General features: G+C 48.7%; 1 non-coding gene across 1 annotated transcript; it reads right to left on the reverse strand.

Moving 5' to 3' along the window:
- Positions 1-218: 218 nt before the first annotated feature.
- Positions 219-291, reverse strand: Trnas-gga. The gene has a single exon. It is a non-coding gene; the product is annotated as a tRNA-Ser (tRNA).
- Between the last annotated feature and the right edge of the window lie 17,044 nt (positions 292-17,335).

Below are 17,335 nucleotides of genomic sequence, written 5' to 3' on the forward strand. Positions count from 1 at the left end.
GGGAGATCGAGACATCTAAGGTAGAAGGGGCGTTGATCTACACCACAATAAAATGCTGAATGGCGGCAAGACTTGCACGGCTATCACTATACAAGTGAACAAATTACTTGTAATCGGCGAAAGACGAAAAGAATCCCTGGAGAAGGGGAACAAGGGGACAAAGCACAAACCCAAATCACCAAACACAGCTAGGTGACTGGTGTGCGACCGAAGAATTCCTCCTGGTCCTGGTATCGAACCAGGGACCACTCCATTTCCAGTGGAGCGCTCTACCAACTAAGCTAACCACGAATTTGAAGTCAGTAGAGCAAACGGGTTTAATCAGCTGCCACCAGTCTAACACCAACAAGGGTGAACGGCTTGCTGGTTCGATACCAGGACCAGGCGCTTTTTTTCTGTCGCGCACCAGTCAGGTAACCTAGCTGTGTTTTGGTGATTTGTGTTTGTGCTTTGTCCCCTTGTTCCCCTTCTCCAGGCATTCTTTCTGTCATTCTTGTCCAGCTCGCTTGCACCTTTGCCTTTAATGTATTATCATTGTAATCGGTTACTTTCGCAAGTAACCGAGTACCGAAGTAACCGAGAAGAGTAATCTGGGCCGGCTTACTAGAAACAGCGCCTCGGCTCAGCTGAGGCTGGGGGAAAGAGGGCACTACCAAAGCCAGCGCACGAGCTGAGCGGGACTCCGTGTCTCTCAAGACGATCGCACGCCCCAACCTTTGGAGTGCTTTCTTTGACCCAGTCTCAACTGAGCCGCTGTTCTAGCAAGCCGGCCCTGATTACTTTTGGAAGTAATAAATTACTTGGAACCGTTACTATTTTTATGTCCCCTTTCTAACGGGCCTCTTTTTTTATTCTTTTGTCAACAATTTTCCTCTTAAGAAATTCTCGAACCTAATCTCGGACAGGAGGATGGTTAACCACGGACTGACAGCACGAAACAGCAGTTCTCCAACCGACGAAAAAATCTGTCCTTCTGTAAATCTGAAGGAATCGGAAGACTAGCGGTTACTCTTTCAAGTAGCAGCCAGTTACTTTTCTTCACAAGTAATCAAGTATAAGCTAATTGAATACTTTTAAAACCGAGAGTAATTGTACTTGTAATCGATTACTTTTTTATAGTAACGTGTGTACAAGACTGACTGGTGGTCTAGACGGTAATTGATCGGCATAATAAAAAATAAAAATAAAAAACAGCGCAATATACACGGGCCCAGAGCCTTTTTATACTGCGCTCTGCACGGGACAAACCCAGAGAAAGACATAGGACAGAAGAACACACAGGGTGTCGGTATACAGCGCAGTTTGGCACATCAGTAGTCTAACACCCTGCAACAGTAAAAGAAAAAAAAATTAAAAATTTTGAGCTAGAACGATGCTTTTTGTGTAAGGCTGGTGAAAATATTAGCCGCTCGAGAAGAACTGCCACCTGCGTGAAAAGTGCTACTTTTGAACCCTGTTTTGTTCTTGTCACCCCCATCGAAAATCACAGCGAAAGAACCCAAACACGCGCATGATCTCGCCACTTCGTCGCTACCGCCGTCTTATTCTGCGCGATACAAGGGAGTTTTCGTACACAGCGTTTCCCACTCCGCTAAGCCCGTTGCAACGTACTGCGCCTGCGCCAGCGTGCCGATGGCCTTGACTGTAGAGTTCCGGGTATCGTAGAGGGTTGCACAGAGCGTTGCAGGACGGAGAAAACGATCTACGAAAACTCCCTAAAGTCTGTCTGCTATGGTTACCGTCACCATAGCAACGAAGCGACTGCTGTATGGACACACACGCGAACGCAAAGTCTGAAGTCAGCAGCAACTGCTGTCGCCATTCCGTGAATACCGACTGCCAAAGTGAACGCGGCAACGCTAGCCAAAGCTGGATGCGCTGGTGCTCCGGTCGATGCTGAGAGCGGGCGTAGCGAAGCGAAGGGAGTAGTGACCATTTTCCTCGGGCGGAGCGGAGCGAAGAGAGGAGTGACCGCACGTAATGCGGCCTGTCTGGAAGCCTATATTGGAGCCCCTGGAAGAGTCTCCGCCTTATTAAGTCGGGCTCACACTGCTTATACACCATACAAAAGACAGTCTGCAAACAGCTTTGAACGCGAGTCACCGCGAGATCCGTGTTTCGAATGCCGCATGGCAATGTGTTCAAGGATAAAGCTTGGCACGGCGTTCGAACCGCGGACGTTGTGGCGACTCGTGTTTGTAGACTGCCTTTTGTATGATTATACCCTCTTCTATACTCACAAAGCCTGGCAGATCGCCACGCGGCCGCCGAAATTCAAAGGGTAGAGCACAACGGATGAGAGGAGAGCCACGTGACGGGCGCCCCGCTGCGGCGAGACGCCGAAACACACTTGTCTCGAGCGATGGAATGTGCGCTCGTGCTCCTCGCGTTCCTCGCGCAGCCGCTTCTTTTCGCGTCGGGGTTGTAAACCATGTTTCGGGTCCTCGCCGCTGCAAAAGCTGTGCGCTGACTACAGACTCTCCCAGAAATGCTGTGTGCTGCCAGATCCTCGCGCTCCAAATCTGCGAGAGGGCACTCTTTGGTTACGTCGTCAAACAGCCAGGCTTTGTGAGTATGCACGAACTCAACTCTGTGACATCACGGCGCGGTGGTGGCGCGTCGGTCGCACTTCCGGCCTGGGGCTGTGGGCAGAAGTCCCCATGTCAGACGTGTATTCGTGCGTTGTTTTGAAAGGAACCAGACAAAACCTGCCTTCTCGTCAATACGCCGCGACTGGAGCCGTACCAAAAGTGTCGAGAAAGGTTTGAAGGTGAGTTTTCACGTGCTCGGTTCGTCCAAGAATCTGGATATGTGCCGTGAAAAGGGAAAAGCAGACGCCGTCGGACAACGATTGCTTGGGCGGGAAGCACTTTGGATTGAATTCACGGATACTTGTGGTCATCAGATTTATGTGTTTTGTTCCAACATGAACGCCAGAAAACCGTCAAGTTGTGGGGACCACCTGCGGACTACCTTCAGTGCGTCTTCAAGTTCAAACGGTCGCCTGATAGTTCGAACTGTCGTCTGCTCTTTCAAACGTTTCTGCTTGTCGTCTGCTCTCTTAAACGACGCCGCCCGTAGACCAAACGTTGGCCCGGTACTTGCGATAAGGAGTAAGTGCAGGCCTCAAAAGACTTAAATTTGAAGGTTGGTAAGCAGGCTCGATGTAAACAATAGATACAAGGAGATGTTGAACATTGTTACCAGTGACCATCACCGACTTGTTATGCCTAATTCACTTGGTCCGATTCCGCTTGCGATTTTCAGTATCGACGTCGACCATCTCAGCTACGGTTCACGCTTTTGTAGCCCGAGCGGCGTCGCGACTGAAAATTGCGAGCGAAATCTCATTATGCGAATCAGGCATTAGCGTACATATACTGCGGCGTCCACGCGGAATGAATCGCCACATGTCACATTATTCACGCGAAGTTTTGCGGTGTAACGAGCCTCGGTAATTTCGCTGACGCCGCTCACGATAGTCAGACATCGCCAGGAAGACGTAGAATCAACAATTCGAACGCGAAAAAGGGCAGGGGGACTCACACCGACGCCGACAACATCGCATCTCAACGGTTTGTTTATGGGCGACGGCGAGCTTCTTGCCCACACCCCCATCGCGCATGCGCGGCGCCGTTGGCGTCCGCTAGGGGCGCTCCGGTTTGCTTGTAAACATGAGTTGGTGTATATTAACCGGGACATTTTTTGCGTGACGTTAGGTGCGTGGTTTGACGCCGCGGGATCAATCCTTGGTGTCAAGTTGATATCACGAAGTCAGGATAAGTGACATCGATTTCCCCGCTAAATTTAGCGGCGAAATGCACGGACGGACAGATGGACATATTTTCTGGGATTCTAGGGGTTCGATGAAAGAAAAACTGCTTTGAAAATGGTTACGTTCGGAGAGAGACGAAAGCGTAACAAAGAGCGGTTTGTTTACCTTCGATAAAAGCTACCTCGTTCCATGGGTGGCGTGGAAAGGGTGCGAGGCGTAAGATACCATTAAAATACCGGCGTTCCGGCAGATGCCGGGTGCACTTATCTCGATAAGAGATGTCGGGCTTTCAAGCAGAGCCCCGAGCCAAGTATTTCTCTTTACGCGAGGCAAAAAGGAGTAATGGAGTAAACGCCTTCATGACAGATCCGCTGTGCGCACGATCTTTGGAGTGACTCTACGCGACGACAAACAGAGAGAGAGGAGGCGACGAGAGGATTAATGCAAAGGCTAGCTGAGACAGGGCGAGGAGCAGCTCGCTCTGTTTGGAGGGTGACAGTGGGCGCGGCTAGCCTTTGCATTTCTACCCCACAACGGGGTTCAAGTCGATGGCGTCTATATGACGGGAGACATCGCTGGCTGTAACAGGGCGGAGCCTCTTCAGGGAGCTCGGAGCTAGGCTTCCAAACACACCCCGAGCAGAGGGAAGTAATTTTCCCCGAGCAGAGGGAAGTGAGCGATGACCGCGCCTAGCGCGGTCACTGCTCACTTTCTTCTGCTCGGGGAAAATTAATTCTAATCTCAGGCTCGAGCTTGCGTCAAGTCTCGTCGGAACCGCCAAGCGTCCGGCAGGCGACCGCTTCGACCGCGTGCGGATTTCAGCATCTTCCGCAAGGAGGACCGAAAGACGTGGAGAGGACATGACGCCATTCGTTTAAAGCCTAATCATAAAAAAAAAAAAATGTAAACAAGGAGACTGTAAGCGTCAACAAGATTTTGTAAACATCGAGAAACCTGGTGCGTACGTCACGTGCAACTTTTTTTTTTTTTTAGAGCGCAACTTTTAGGCGCCCGTTTCCGGCTTGAGCGGCGTAACCGCGCGGTGCATTATGGGAAACGTCCCATGATGCAACGCGCGGGTCTCACTCGTGACCCGCGCGTTGCATTACTGGGCGTTTCCCAGAATGACGTCACGCGTGACATGACGGTCACTCGTGAAGGTCACGACGAAGGTATGCCTCCTCCTCCGTACCTTTCCCTCCTCCCCCTCAAGAGCTGCGCTCTAATTCGGCATTGCACGAAATTGTAAACGTCTTTAATTCTTTTTTTTTTTTTTGTGGTGCGGCCCGGGGAGGGGGGGGGGGGGGGGGGGAGGGAGGGGGTCGGGGTTGGGGTGGCTGGGCGGCGAAGCGAAAGTGTGTGCGTCGCGAGTTGCCCCGATGAGGCTTTGCTGTGTAAGCGGGTGCAAAAATCGCACCGATTATCCTTTCGCGGGGATTTGGTTTCACCGGCAAGGCCCGCGTGCGTTACAATTTAAATTTTAGAGTAAGGCGAAATAATTAGTAATCCTCCGACGCTCACCGGACTGCGAAAGCGACGAGTTTCGTTCCTCGGTCACCGCCGCGGCCATGACGACCCCATCAAAGAGGATCTGAGTGAGCGGACTCTGCACTTTGAAGCAGCTGACAAAAGCGTGTCGAAGATAGTGTAGAGCCGGTCTCTTCCAGTGAGAGTTCATGCGTTGACTTCTATTCCGGAGCGCTTCCCTACTACACGCTGTTCAATAAAAAAAGAAGAAAAAAAAACATTTGGGACGATCGGGTGATGGAGACGAAGTTAATTGTTACTTAGTAGAGAGTTTTAGTAGATCGTTCCCATGACTCCGATAACGATACCCGATACTCCGCCACCGCCTCCCTTGCGCATGCATAGTATCGTTATCGGGGCTATCGGAGGTATCGAAACGATCTACTAAAACTCTACTAAAATACATCGGGCGCGAACACGAGATCCTCCCGCAGCCCACTTAGCACGACACATGTACCGCAGGAAAGGCTGCAAGCGCGAGCTCCTTGCTCTAGGACACATCTCGGAGGCACAAGCTCTCGTGCGTTAAGAGTAGCTCCCAACGCTATGAGCTCGCGCTTGTAGCCTTGTCTGCGGTACAACATAGGGTGAAACGGAATATAGAATACACATGAAAAGGAAGAGGAAAACTAAGTTACAATAGAAAGAAAGATGACGCACAGTCGTCGGCCGGCTGAACGTCTCAAATTGAGCTAATTGTCGTCAACATGCGCAAAGTGTGAAACCGATGTTACGGGTTTTCCGCCAGTCACGATACCTTGATACAGCCAGACGCTTTTTCTGCTCCGATTTAGGAACATCTATTAAGTTCACCCGTACATACGTGGGGACACACACAATCGGCGCTCGATGTTTGCCTTCAGTGGCGACGTGCACCAACGCGAGCATCGGCCGACGTATACACGAGCAAGTTCAACGCGATCATGCTTTGGCTGAGTGTCGAACAACGCACCTATCAACTCTCTGCCTTGCTCCGCGTTCATCACAAACATAACATCAATGGTCGTCGACAATCACCGAGTTCCTGCGAATACGAGGAACGAACGACCACGCATACTCGCACTCGTCGAGCGCGGAAGATGATGCGAAACTTTATTGTGTCGTTACATTTGGCACCGTAGTTTTTTCGACAAGCTCTTTCGTGATTGGCTGTACAAACATTAGAGTCGAGTTGGTTCACGGTAATTGGAAATAAACAGCGCGCAAAAATACAGACAAGGACAAAGGGGAGATGCGAACGACACAAGCACTGGACTCACAACTAAACATTTATTGGAAAAAAAATGAAAGCCGTTTACAACTCTTTGTGACGCCGAATTAGAGCGCAGCTCTTGAGGAGGAGGAGGGGAAGGGTACTGAGGGGAAGGTATATTCTTCCTCCCTCCTCCTCACCTCCTTATCCTGTCTGCTACCCCTCCCTCCGAGCGGCGTCGCCGTCGCCTCACGAGGGTCACGTGACCTCACGGGGGTCACGTGATCCCTATGAGGTCACGTGACGATGACGTCACCGATGACGTCACTGATGACGTCATCATCACTAGTGACGTCATCAGTGACGATGACGATGCGGAAGCCGATGATGTCATCAACGTCACTGACGACGTCATCAGTGACAATGACGATGCCGATGACGTCATCAGTGACGTCACTGATGACGTCAAGGAGGTTAGAAGCACGAGGAGGGGGCACGTTGCAATATTGGTGAAGCCTAGTCATAAAAAGTTTAAACGATGTTGTGGCCAAGGTGACCGTAGATCTCTCTGGCAATTGGTGCGCGTGACATGTCACGCGTGAGATGGATGGTTGATTGAAGGATTACTTGCAGGTTTGCGCGCGCTCCGTCCGGTAGGTTTTATCAGATCGAAGGCTAGACGAAAGCTACGGTCACGTGATGTGGTCACGCTGGCCTGATAAGTAAGGAGGATAAGGAGGAAATTGGGAAAGAGGCGAGGCAAGGGAGCATGGCTTGTGGAGGCTACGCGGCTGCCATCATGTCCTCTCCTACCCTTCTATCCTCCTTGGATGACGTCATCAGGGACGATGACGATGCGGATGCCGATGACGTCATCAGTGACGTCACTGACGACGTCATCAGTGACAATGACGATGCAGATGCCAATGACGTCATCAGTGACGCCACTGATGACGTCATCGGTGACGATGACAATGCAGATGCCGATGACGTCATCAGTGACTTCACTGATGACATCATCAGTGACGATGCCGATGACGTCGCTAAAGACGTCATCACTGACGCCACGCGTCCCATAATGCACCGCGCGGTTACGCCGACGGCGACGGCGACGCCGCTCAAGCCGGAAACGGGCGCCTAAGAGCTGTGCTCTAAAAATGAAAGCCGTTTACAACTTCCTGTAACGCCGAATTAGAGCGCAACTCCTGAGCAGAAGGAGGGGAAGGTATGGAGAGGAGGCTATGCCCCTCCTCCTCTCCTGCTCGCGTCCTATTTAGGGGAAACTTTTCCGCTAAATTTAGCGGGAAATTTTTTCCGCTAGACTTAGAGGGGAAATTTTTCCGCTAGATTTCGCGGAGAAAATTTTTCCGCTAGATTTAGCGGGGAAATATTTTCGCTAGCTTAAGCGGGAAATTTTTCCGCCAAATTTAGCGGGAAATTTTTTCCGCTAGATTTAGCGGGGAAAATTTTCCGCTCAATTTAGGGGGAAATTTACCCGTAATGCACCGCGCGGTTACGCCGACGGCGACGCCGACGCCGCTCAAGCCGGGAACGGGTGCCTAAGAGCTGCGCTCTAAAAAAAACAAAAAAAACACCAACGGAGTAAACAGCACTATCGCTTCAGCACGTGTCATAAGAAATTACACTGAAAACCGATGTTTGGCTCACACATGCATCATGCCCTTCTTTTGTTATTGGTCAAGCTTCCAATAATTATCTGGTGGTTTTATCTGTGCCCCTCTCGATGATGGTGATGTAGCTGAATTTGGGCTGGCATTTACAGGCAGCAATGCAGAGGCAAGTGACCCCCAGTGGTCGACCGGAGTGACCAGTCATGCTCAAGGGCTCTGTCATTACTACATCGGCCAGTTTAGCCTATGTACGCTTTTCCGCAGATTAGTGGGATCTTATATACCATACCAACCCCATAATGAACATACGGTATGGAAATCTTATATCTGGGGCATATCTGGCCATATCAAACATAATAGATTGTACGCGGCCTATGTACAGCCTTATCTGGAGTATATACAGCCTTATCTGGCATATATACAGCCTTATCTGGCTTATATACAGCCTTATCTGGCGTGTATACAGCCTTATCTGGGGAAGATAAAACCTTCTCTTGAATATATACTGCCTAATCTGGCGTATATACAGACTTATCTGGCATGTATATATGGCTACGTTTACATGGATGCGACTGCAGCGCATCGGATCCAGTTAACGAATCAATTCGGTCCATGTAAACGGCTCGGATCGGATCGGATCCGATTCGATCCGCGGGGACGGGGTGGTCAATCCGAATCGAGATTCTCCATGTATGCGCTAGCGGATCGAGTCGAGTGCTCGAGCGAGGGAGTACGGGAGCGTTGCGTTGCATGCCGCTAGGCAAACCGGACACCTCGGGAACAATCTGAAGGTCACGAGGTTTGCGTTGTGGTCCTTCGACACGAGGTGCCGCTACTGGTCGATCCGAATCCATGTAAACGTAGTGGATCCGATTCGCTAACTGGATCCGATGCGTTGCTGTCGCATCCATGTAAACGTAGCCTGTGATGTATGTGCGTGATCCCCGCGTGGTGAAAGCGCGCGCTTTGAAAGAGCACGGGTCTCAGTCAGTCGGGAGTCATGATTAAAACGAACGAGTCGAGCGACTAACGGCTGCCACTGGGTCCTTACCCGCGATACATCACAATATACAGCCTCATTTGAGGTATATACTTCGCTATCTGTCACATATACAGCTTTATCTGGCGGCCGGTTTTCGACATATAAAAAAGTAAAAAAAGTGATTTGTTAGCAAACTGTGGATGACTCATTGTTCGCGAGCTAAATATTAGCACAAATGATCAAAAAATTTCAGCTTTGGCAAGCTTAAGTTTGGGATTATTTTTGCTAATTCTCACGAGGATTTCAATGTAGCTTAATTATTTCGAAGTGTTAACATTACGCCCGAATAGACAATTTGCTAAATCCCCCAAGCGCCTCGGCCCGTACTCGAGGAATCATGGGAGCGGTGTTTCTTCAGCTGCCTAGTGATCGGAAATTTCAACCAATTTATGGTTACACAGTTTTCAGTGTAATTCGGAGTCAGCCTGAACAAGTGTATAGAACTCGAGTACCTGTCATGTCACTTTTAAAATTTCTCGCCATTGTCAGCACTGTGCATTCTGTCCAACCTTCAACATGGATGAGCTGCAGACATACCTCTTACATTAATATCATTCTCGTACAGCTTCAAAGACGCTGATATTAAGTTAGAAACGCTAAAAATGCTATAAACAGCTCCGCTAAATCCGAGCTACATCCCGGTTTTCCTTGTTGCGATTTCTATGCTTTTAAGTAATTCCTGCTAAAACAACAATCTCGAGAACGATAATATTGTAAGAGACTTCTGCGGCTCAGGCCAGGTTGAAAGGTGGATCGCATGCACAGTATCATAAATGCTGCCATTGACGAGAAATTTTAAAAGTGATACAGGACAGGTCCTTGAGCCCTATGGGACGCTTGTTCAGGGTGACTACGAATTACACTCGAAACTGTGTAACCATGGAATTGGTCGAAATTAGCGATCACTAGGGAGCTGAAGGATCATCGTTCCTATAATTCCTCGAGTGTGGGCCAGGGCACTTGGGAGAATTGTAGACAAAAAAAAATATAAAGTGCTGGTTTCAGGGTTGTGTCCTTTTGATATGCCTGACTAGGGCTGGGATTTCCATACTTTGCCAGACCTGGGATTTCCATACCTGGCCAGGGATATCAGAGTCCATGTGGCATTATGAGGCTATATCTGGCAGATATACATATCAGGATATATGTGGCCAATTTTTGATATGGCCATATCTGAAATCTTCAGATCTGCCCAGATATAATTTTTTTGTAAGGGTTGTTCCTGTGCTTTATAGTGCATTGGCTGTTGCCTCCAGCGTTTTCCGCAATTCTAGGGCAAAGTTGCGCCAACTTTCCAGGTGCCGAAAACGCAATGGGAACAACAAATCGCCCGGCTACCTAATTGTGCGAGATTTTGTGCATGTAACGGATCACCTGGGGTCTCGTTGTGGGTCTCTTTTTTCCGACTTAACCCTCCCTTAATCGTTTTTAACAACGTCTGCGCCACTGCCAGAATAATTGACGTTGAGAAGCCAGCACCTGTCCTTTGTCCTTGTCTGTAACTTAGCGCCCTCTTTATTTCCGATGTCTAACCATCAACAACCGCGAGCATCACGGGAATTGGGCCTCCAGTTGTGGAGGTTTGTTTAGGTTCGGCGCGGGCAAGTGAGGAAACGTGACAAAGGGGCGAGCTCATGCCCTCTCCATGTCTTCTAACATCCTTGGTCGACCGCTGTATATCGCCATTTTGAATACTGTAGCGCCATCTAGCGAACGTCAGGTTCCGCTGCCATGCTGAGTGGCTAGATAGTAGAAAGTGCTTTTCGGGGCGCCGCTTCCGCGGTGGGAGTGCTGCTGGGTGCTTCAAAGTACTGGGTATCCGACTTAGGGCACCTCTTGTGTTCGTGTGTGCCGCGGATGGTGTTTTTCAACTCATTGGAAGCGTTTCTTGCCTTGGATTATGGCATCCGTCAGTGCGGCATTGCCGAGAAGAGCGGCACTGAACGCGCCACCGATAGAAATCAGAGGTGAGTATTCAAGATGTTGCCTCAGTTTACAGCGATTAAATTTCCCGTCAGTTTTTTTTTTGTACTTTTAAATTCAGTACACCGAGAATATTTATGCGTTCCGTGTCGTCCACAACAATGAAATATAATGTGTACAAGGATGCGCGAAATAAGAGCATTGTAGGGAGCGATCGAAAGCAGCTCCCTCCGGCTTGCAGATGTTCATAAAAGTTTGAACTGAGGACACCGTAGGTGTCGACGAGCGTGTCCTTTGTCTAAGGAAACAGCGAAGTCGAGATGGGCCCGTTGCCGGAGCGACTTGATAAATAATGTAAAAAAAAAAAAGTAAACTGTCGTGTTTTTTTTTTTTTTTTTTTTTTTTACGATAAGCTTTGGCGGCGCCGTCCGATTACCCGGGTGTAAAACGACAAAGCGCTTGGCTGTCGAAAAATAATTTACAACAGGAGATAGCCGAAAGGCATGTATATTTCACGTACGCAAGTAACGGGTGTTTATACCGATGGACAGGACTCGGACATACAGTTTAGCAAGTGTTAACACTCGAACAATATCTTGTGCCTACCACATGGTGCACCGTTATCCGAAAAGGATTCATTTGAGAACGATGTTTACAATGTTGACAATTCACCAGCTCGCTTGTATCTTCTCTGTAATTTCTATCATCTCAAACAACACACAGAGCACTACAGTGTCGACGACAGTCACATCTGGACGATCGGACGGAATCCAAGAGGAGTTCGCTTTGGGGCACGCTTTCGGGAGAGCTATCCTTTTTCACACCAGCACCAAGGCAAATGAACGTACGCGACTGACCCTTTCCCTCGCGTGTAAGGACTTTACACGAATTATTTCCTGGAGGGGGGAGAACAGTTGTCATTGTTCGCAAAATCGCGTCGAGGGCAGTTCTACGTCCTTCCTTTCCTTCGTTCTCCTTGAATGTCGAGCAGAAACGCTTGAATGGCCAGGCACTTAGCAGCCCTATTTCTCACAGTGGAAGATAACACACAAACGGTACGCAGCATGCATAAGAAACATAAGCTGGAAACTTTCAGAAAAGGCCGGAGTCGACCTGCAGTTTTTGTTTCCTCTTATCTCGTTCGCTTCACTTCATCATTACCACAGTAAAACAGGTTATTGCCACTTTAGGTGCTAGTGCCTCCTTCTCCCCAGCATAGGCCTTTGTAGAAGCTCGTCAACGCCCGCTTCAGTGGCTCGGCATCTCGGTAAGACAAGAAGAGGTCGGCAATGGCGGCTCAATTTGGCGCGTGTTTAAAGGGGTACGGAAACAAAAAATGAAATATTCAAATTTCGTTCGGAAATGAGTCAATGCATGACGGATAATAACCGTAAATGATAATCGCACGTTTGTATTTTGAACGACAGGCTATATTTTTCGTTCCAAACGGTGCACTCGAGCAAGCGCTCAAAGAGAAGCGAACGGAGAGCGCGATGCGTCATGGGTTATGCGGCGCAAACAAGAACAGAAAGAAAAGATTTCCCGCGTTCGTGGCGTAGCAAGGCTGGCGTGGTTATGAGCGTTGCCGTTGGTGGCGTTGTGAGCGTTGTGGTGGTCAACGCGTTACAACCGAGCCGTTCGAGGTACCCGTGGGGTGACGAGCGTGTGGCTGGCCCAAAGAGCACGTAGCTTCCTGGTTCCATAGCACTGTCAGCTTAGGGGTGAACGGGCTGGGAAACGCAACTTTTGTCCAAATTATGAGCGACTGGCTAATCTTCTAGGGGGAAAATGGCTGTATCCGGGTGCACAAACGAGGGTCCGAGAAAGAGGAAAGTCCCTCCTTTCCGTCTTCTTGGACTGTTTGGTTCAATGCGCGATTTGTGAGTTGAGGAGAAAAGCTAAACAGGAAAATGTTGAAATCCCAAAGAGCGGCGCTGCTCCGATAGAACTTGCTACATCATGACTACGTAGCAAGTTCCCCAACGTTGCTAGATTATTACCTCCCAAGTAGGCTCCGCATGCGTCCACCAGGTGCACATTGAAATATCGTTTAATTAGCTTTAAAATTAGTTTTCTTGTGCCTTTCAGCGAAAGATTGCTATCTTTGAGGTTATGCTGCAACACGTAACACATTAAAGCTAAAAAAACGAGCGCTGGAATTTCGTTCACTTTAGCAGACGGTACTCAGAAAATGGCGTCGGCTGTTGCTTCGAACTCTGCGTTTACCTGTACGTTCAATCAGCAGACACTTCGTTGCCATGGAGACGGTGACCATAGCAGATGAACTTTATCGTGAGGAAGGACACGGCGGTGTCGGGATGTGGCTAGATTAAAAGCGGGCTTAATCTCATCGCCCTGCTTTTTAATGGGCGGAAAGTACACAGAGTTTGAAATAAGGGCTTAATGCAGATGGCTCATTTTCTTCAGCGCGAATACTGGATACTGTGTGAGAGTACCGCATTCCCATTCTTTAATGCTTTGCCGACAACAGCTAGTCCCACTCTAGCCGTGTATGTTTTGATTTCCTGCGACATGTGACTGTACGGCAGCAGTCACGCGAGACGTGTGCCATCACTATCATTATCACTTTTTCTAATCGCCGCCATGAGCCACCATATTGGGTCCAGCGAGCTTCTGCTGCAACGCTCCGGGTCGCTTCTTAACCACTCAGTGACGTGGCGCTCGCATTTTCATGGAGTCACATCTTAACGTTCAGTAGTCCACGACTCCCATGTGCCTGCTTGCTGTGCTTTCGGGTGCCGAAGCTGGTCAGAGAACGGCAAAAGTCTCTTCCGCTTCCCGTCAGGCGAGAACGCTAATGTGAAGTAAAGGAGTGTTTGGCTTGGCTATTATAATACGAAAGAATTCCAATTCCAATGCAGGAAGCAAGCTTTGTGAGGTGGGCGTATTTTACTGGTCTTCACCGCGTATTGCTCGTCGCCTCGCAGCCGATTAGGCTGCTTCAACTGAGCTTGGTTCGGCACGAACGATGCTTGGAAGAGCGGCTGCTTCTGAACAATAATTATATTCCAGTGCTTTTTATTCAAATTGGTTCGCTTTGTACGAAACGTAACAAAAAAAAAAAAAACAAAAAAAAAACGAAAAAATAAGGAGTAGTTTTGCATGCCAAATTCGAAGCACGAATGTCCGGGTGACCCATAATGCAATTTAAGCAAACAGTCTTGTGTGAATGGGCACTCAGGCGATTGTCATGTAAGTTTTTTTTTTTGTTTGTTTGTTTGTTTTTTTTTAACTTTTTTTTGTGGTACAAAAAACAACAACAAAAACATGACTGAAGCCTGGACAGCACTGTCTTAGATAGGTATGTCACTTGATGCCCCGAGTGAAAAGATCGGTCTTGCTGCTCATGGTAAAATGACTGATGACAAACATCCTTGGTGTTTGCAGTTTAGAGAGTCATTGATTTCATATCAAGCCATTCTCGTGACTCACCGTCGGTTCAATTTGTCTGAATTAACCGTTTACAAAGATGGCGTCGATGGCCAACTGCCTTGAGAATCGTCATGGGGAAATCATTGCTGAACTTCGCTGCAAGCTTCATCTGGCTAGATACTATATCTCAGCTAGTCTACCCTGTTCCTGTCCACTCCTCAACGTCTTGTATGCGGTTGTAAATAAATCGATGAAATACGTGTGCATTTATACAACAGTCGCTTGAATGCTCAAAAATGCGTAAACAAAAAAAAATGACAGCGGTTTAATGTGATGACAGAAATAATAGAGAGTTTTAGTATACCGTTTTCATTTTCCGCTCCGCTCCGGGGGTGCCAAACTGCGCATGCGCGGCCTGCTTCGCCGGAATGGAAAGCGGAGGTCCAAAAACGCGTTTTAGTAGAGCGTCTTTCTTCAGCGTAAGAGCGTTTTGAGCGGGTTCGAAAAATTTGCTTGCGTAGCCCCACAAGTGGACGTTTATAGTACTAGTAAGACAAAAAAACTTAAACGTTAACACCAAGAGAGTGAAAGGGAGCTTGTTTGTAGAGGTAGTAAAAACGAAGGCGACAATAATGAACACAAAAGAGTAGGCACACACCTGAAGAAATATTATGCTATAAAATATAAATATAATCGTTCTACCTTGTCTGCGAGTGAAGCCGAAGGTATAAGCATGAGCATGTTGCTCTAAACGGTACTTGCACTGCACGAGCGCGCGTGCTTATTAAGGACGCTGAAAGGCGAGCACTCGCTCTTGTAGCTTCTGCTTCACTCAAATTAAAAATGACACAGGTTTACTTATTCGAAGTAGAAAAATAAAAGAAAAGAACGAAGTTTGCGCATTGCGAGTACGTCCTTTTGCGTAGTACGAGTACAGTGTTGCTCAAGGCTAGCAGGGCATCTGCACGATGAATCCCCGCTGTTCTCAAGGAAGGAGACTTCTACTAACGAGATTAAGCTGGCGGGACATCGAATCTATGATTCGTATCCCTCGCGCCATCAAGCGCCGAAGCTTCCTTTCCGAACGCAGTTTGCTGGATATTTCCAACGTAGAAAAGAAACCCTTTAGGAAGCTAACCTGCTTAAAGAAGGACCTGGCTGCTCTGCATGCGGGCCTCCAAATAGCGGCACCCGACAGATCGGCGCAGGGTGTTGCCAATCTGGCGAGACGCTTTGCATGTTTCTTCCTCGACTGGCCTACCCCAACCGTCTGTTCGTACTTGGATGAGCGTTTGGACGGAAGTTGTCGGCGTTTTTCAGTTCTGTGAACCTCATCGTGGGTCACATCAACGAGAGGTTCGACCACCTGCTCGCTAACATGAACAAACATATTTGGTTGACCCTGGCGAAACTGGAGCTGTGCTCACAGGTGAGACCCTGCATGGTTTGTGTAAATTTCGCATTTCCATTGTTTCTAGCACAGCTGCTCTGTCTGGTGAAAAGGTGTACATGGGCAGTGTCAGGACAAGTCACGACGAGCGCGTTCGTAATCTGTGAGTATTAGTAGGCCACTTTTATGAGCCCTCTTTGCTCTACTTTACGCTCTGCAAGAAGCATCGTCTCCACCGCGCATGCGTGGCCCGCTTTGAGTTGGAGCGTATAGTTAGCGGAGTGAGCGTGCGCTCCGCTTCACAAGTTGTAGAGCGGACTGCCCTCAGCGTCCTTAGCGTGATCGCTTAGATCTCAAGATGGCTGCACTTACTCAATACGCGTCGATGTTTTTGACCGTGACCTCAGCTTGAAAGAGGTTGAATCAAGAAGTAAAGCGTACGCCCCGCGCGTAAAAAGTAAACCCTTCGATTTGAGTTCTATGTAACACAAAACAGCATAATCAAACGAAGTGAACGAGTATCACTTTGCAACCGGCACGGCGTCGGTAAAGTCGTCGCGTTTTTGTGGACGTCCAATGGCTATGCTGTCAGATGTACAGGTGCGCGTGCTTGAACGCCGATTATTAGCCCCGTGCGCGACCGAAAGCGTCGCTGTGGTCGGCCTTCCACGATTAGCCGAACGCTGACTATGACGTAGGAAAGGGGATTTATCATCGACGGAAATAAGAGGAATGAAAGAACTAATTTTGACGGTGTTGGCAGTTTTCCTTTGAGAGCGCAATGATTTCAAGCTTCCACCATGCTATTTACAAACACCATCGAACTTGTTGTTGGCAAGGTAATGACGTCACAAGGGGGAACCGTAGGAGGGCGCCACCAAAACATCTCGCCGCTAATATCTGTGTATGTGCCCCCCTGTCGAAAATGCCACTGAAAGCTGACCACGAGCATAGCGCTCGCAAGCTGCACCAAAGAAACTTTTCATCTCAGCTTTATTTATTCACACTCGCTCGCAACTTTTGAATTGTTTAAAGGAGCGATGCAACAATTTTTGTACTTTGCGCAAATACCACTTAAAACGGATCCCTAACGTTAATGACCTATGAAACAGGCGTTCGTTTTTCACCCCACGCAATAGAAGTCCCAGAAAAAAATTAAAGAAAAACGAGCAGCGTTCACCCCCTCAACTCGCACCCAGAACAAGCGGCCACGTGATCTGGAGCCGATTATATGCCGCCAGTGTTGATCATAGCCACGCGCTGGGGTTGGCAAAGCGCAGGACACGCGCTGAGTTCCAGACGTTGTTATGGCTCGGCTGTTGTCATCGTTGCAGCGATTGGACACGGCTCACAACCCGAATGCTCCTCGAGCTAGCAATTGTCACGAGCCCAAGTCGAGTGCCCACGCAATGCTCGGGTCCAATCTATGAACCGCATTCAAATATCGTCACTTGGGTGTACT

Source organism: Ixodes scapularis, unplaced genomic scaffold, assembly GCF_016920785.2.
Source record: "Ixodes scapularis isolate PalLabHiFi unplaced genomic scaffold, ASM1692078v2 PGA_scaffold10__122_contigs__length_95168666, whole genome shotgun sequence".
NCBI lineage: Eukaryota > Metazoa > Arthropoda > Arachnida > Ixodida > Ixodidae > Ixodes > Ixodes scapularis.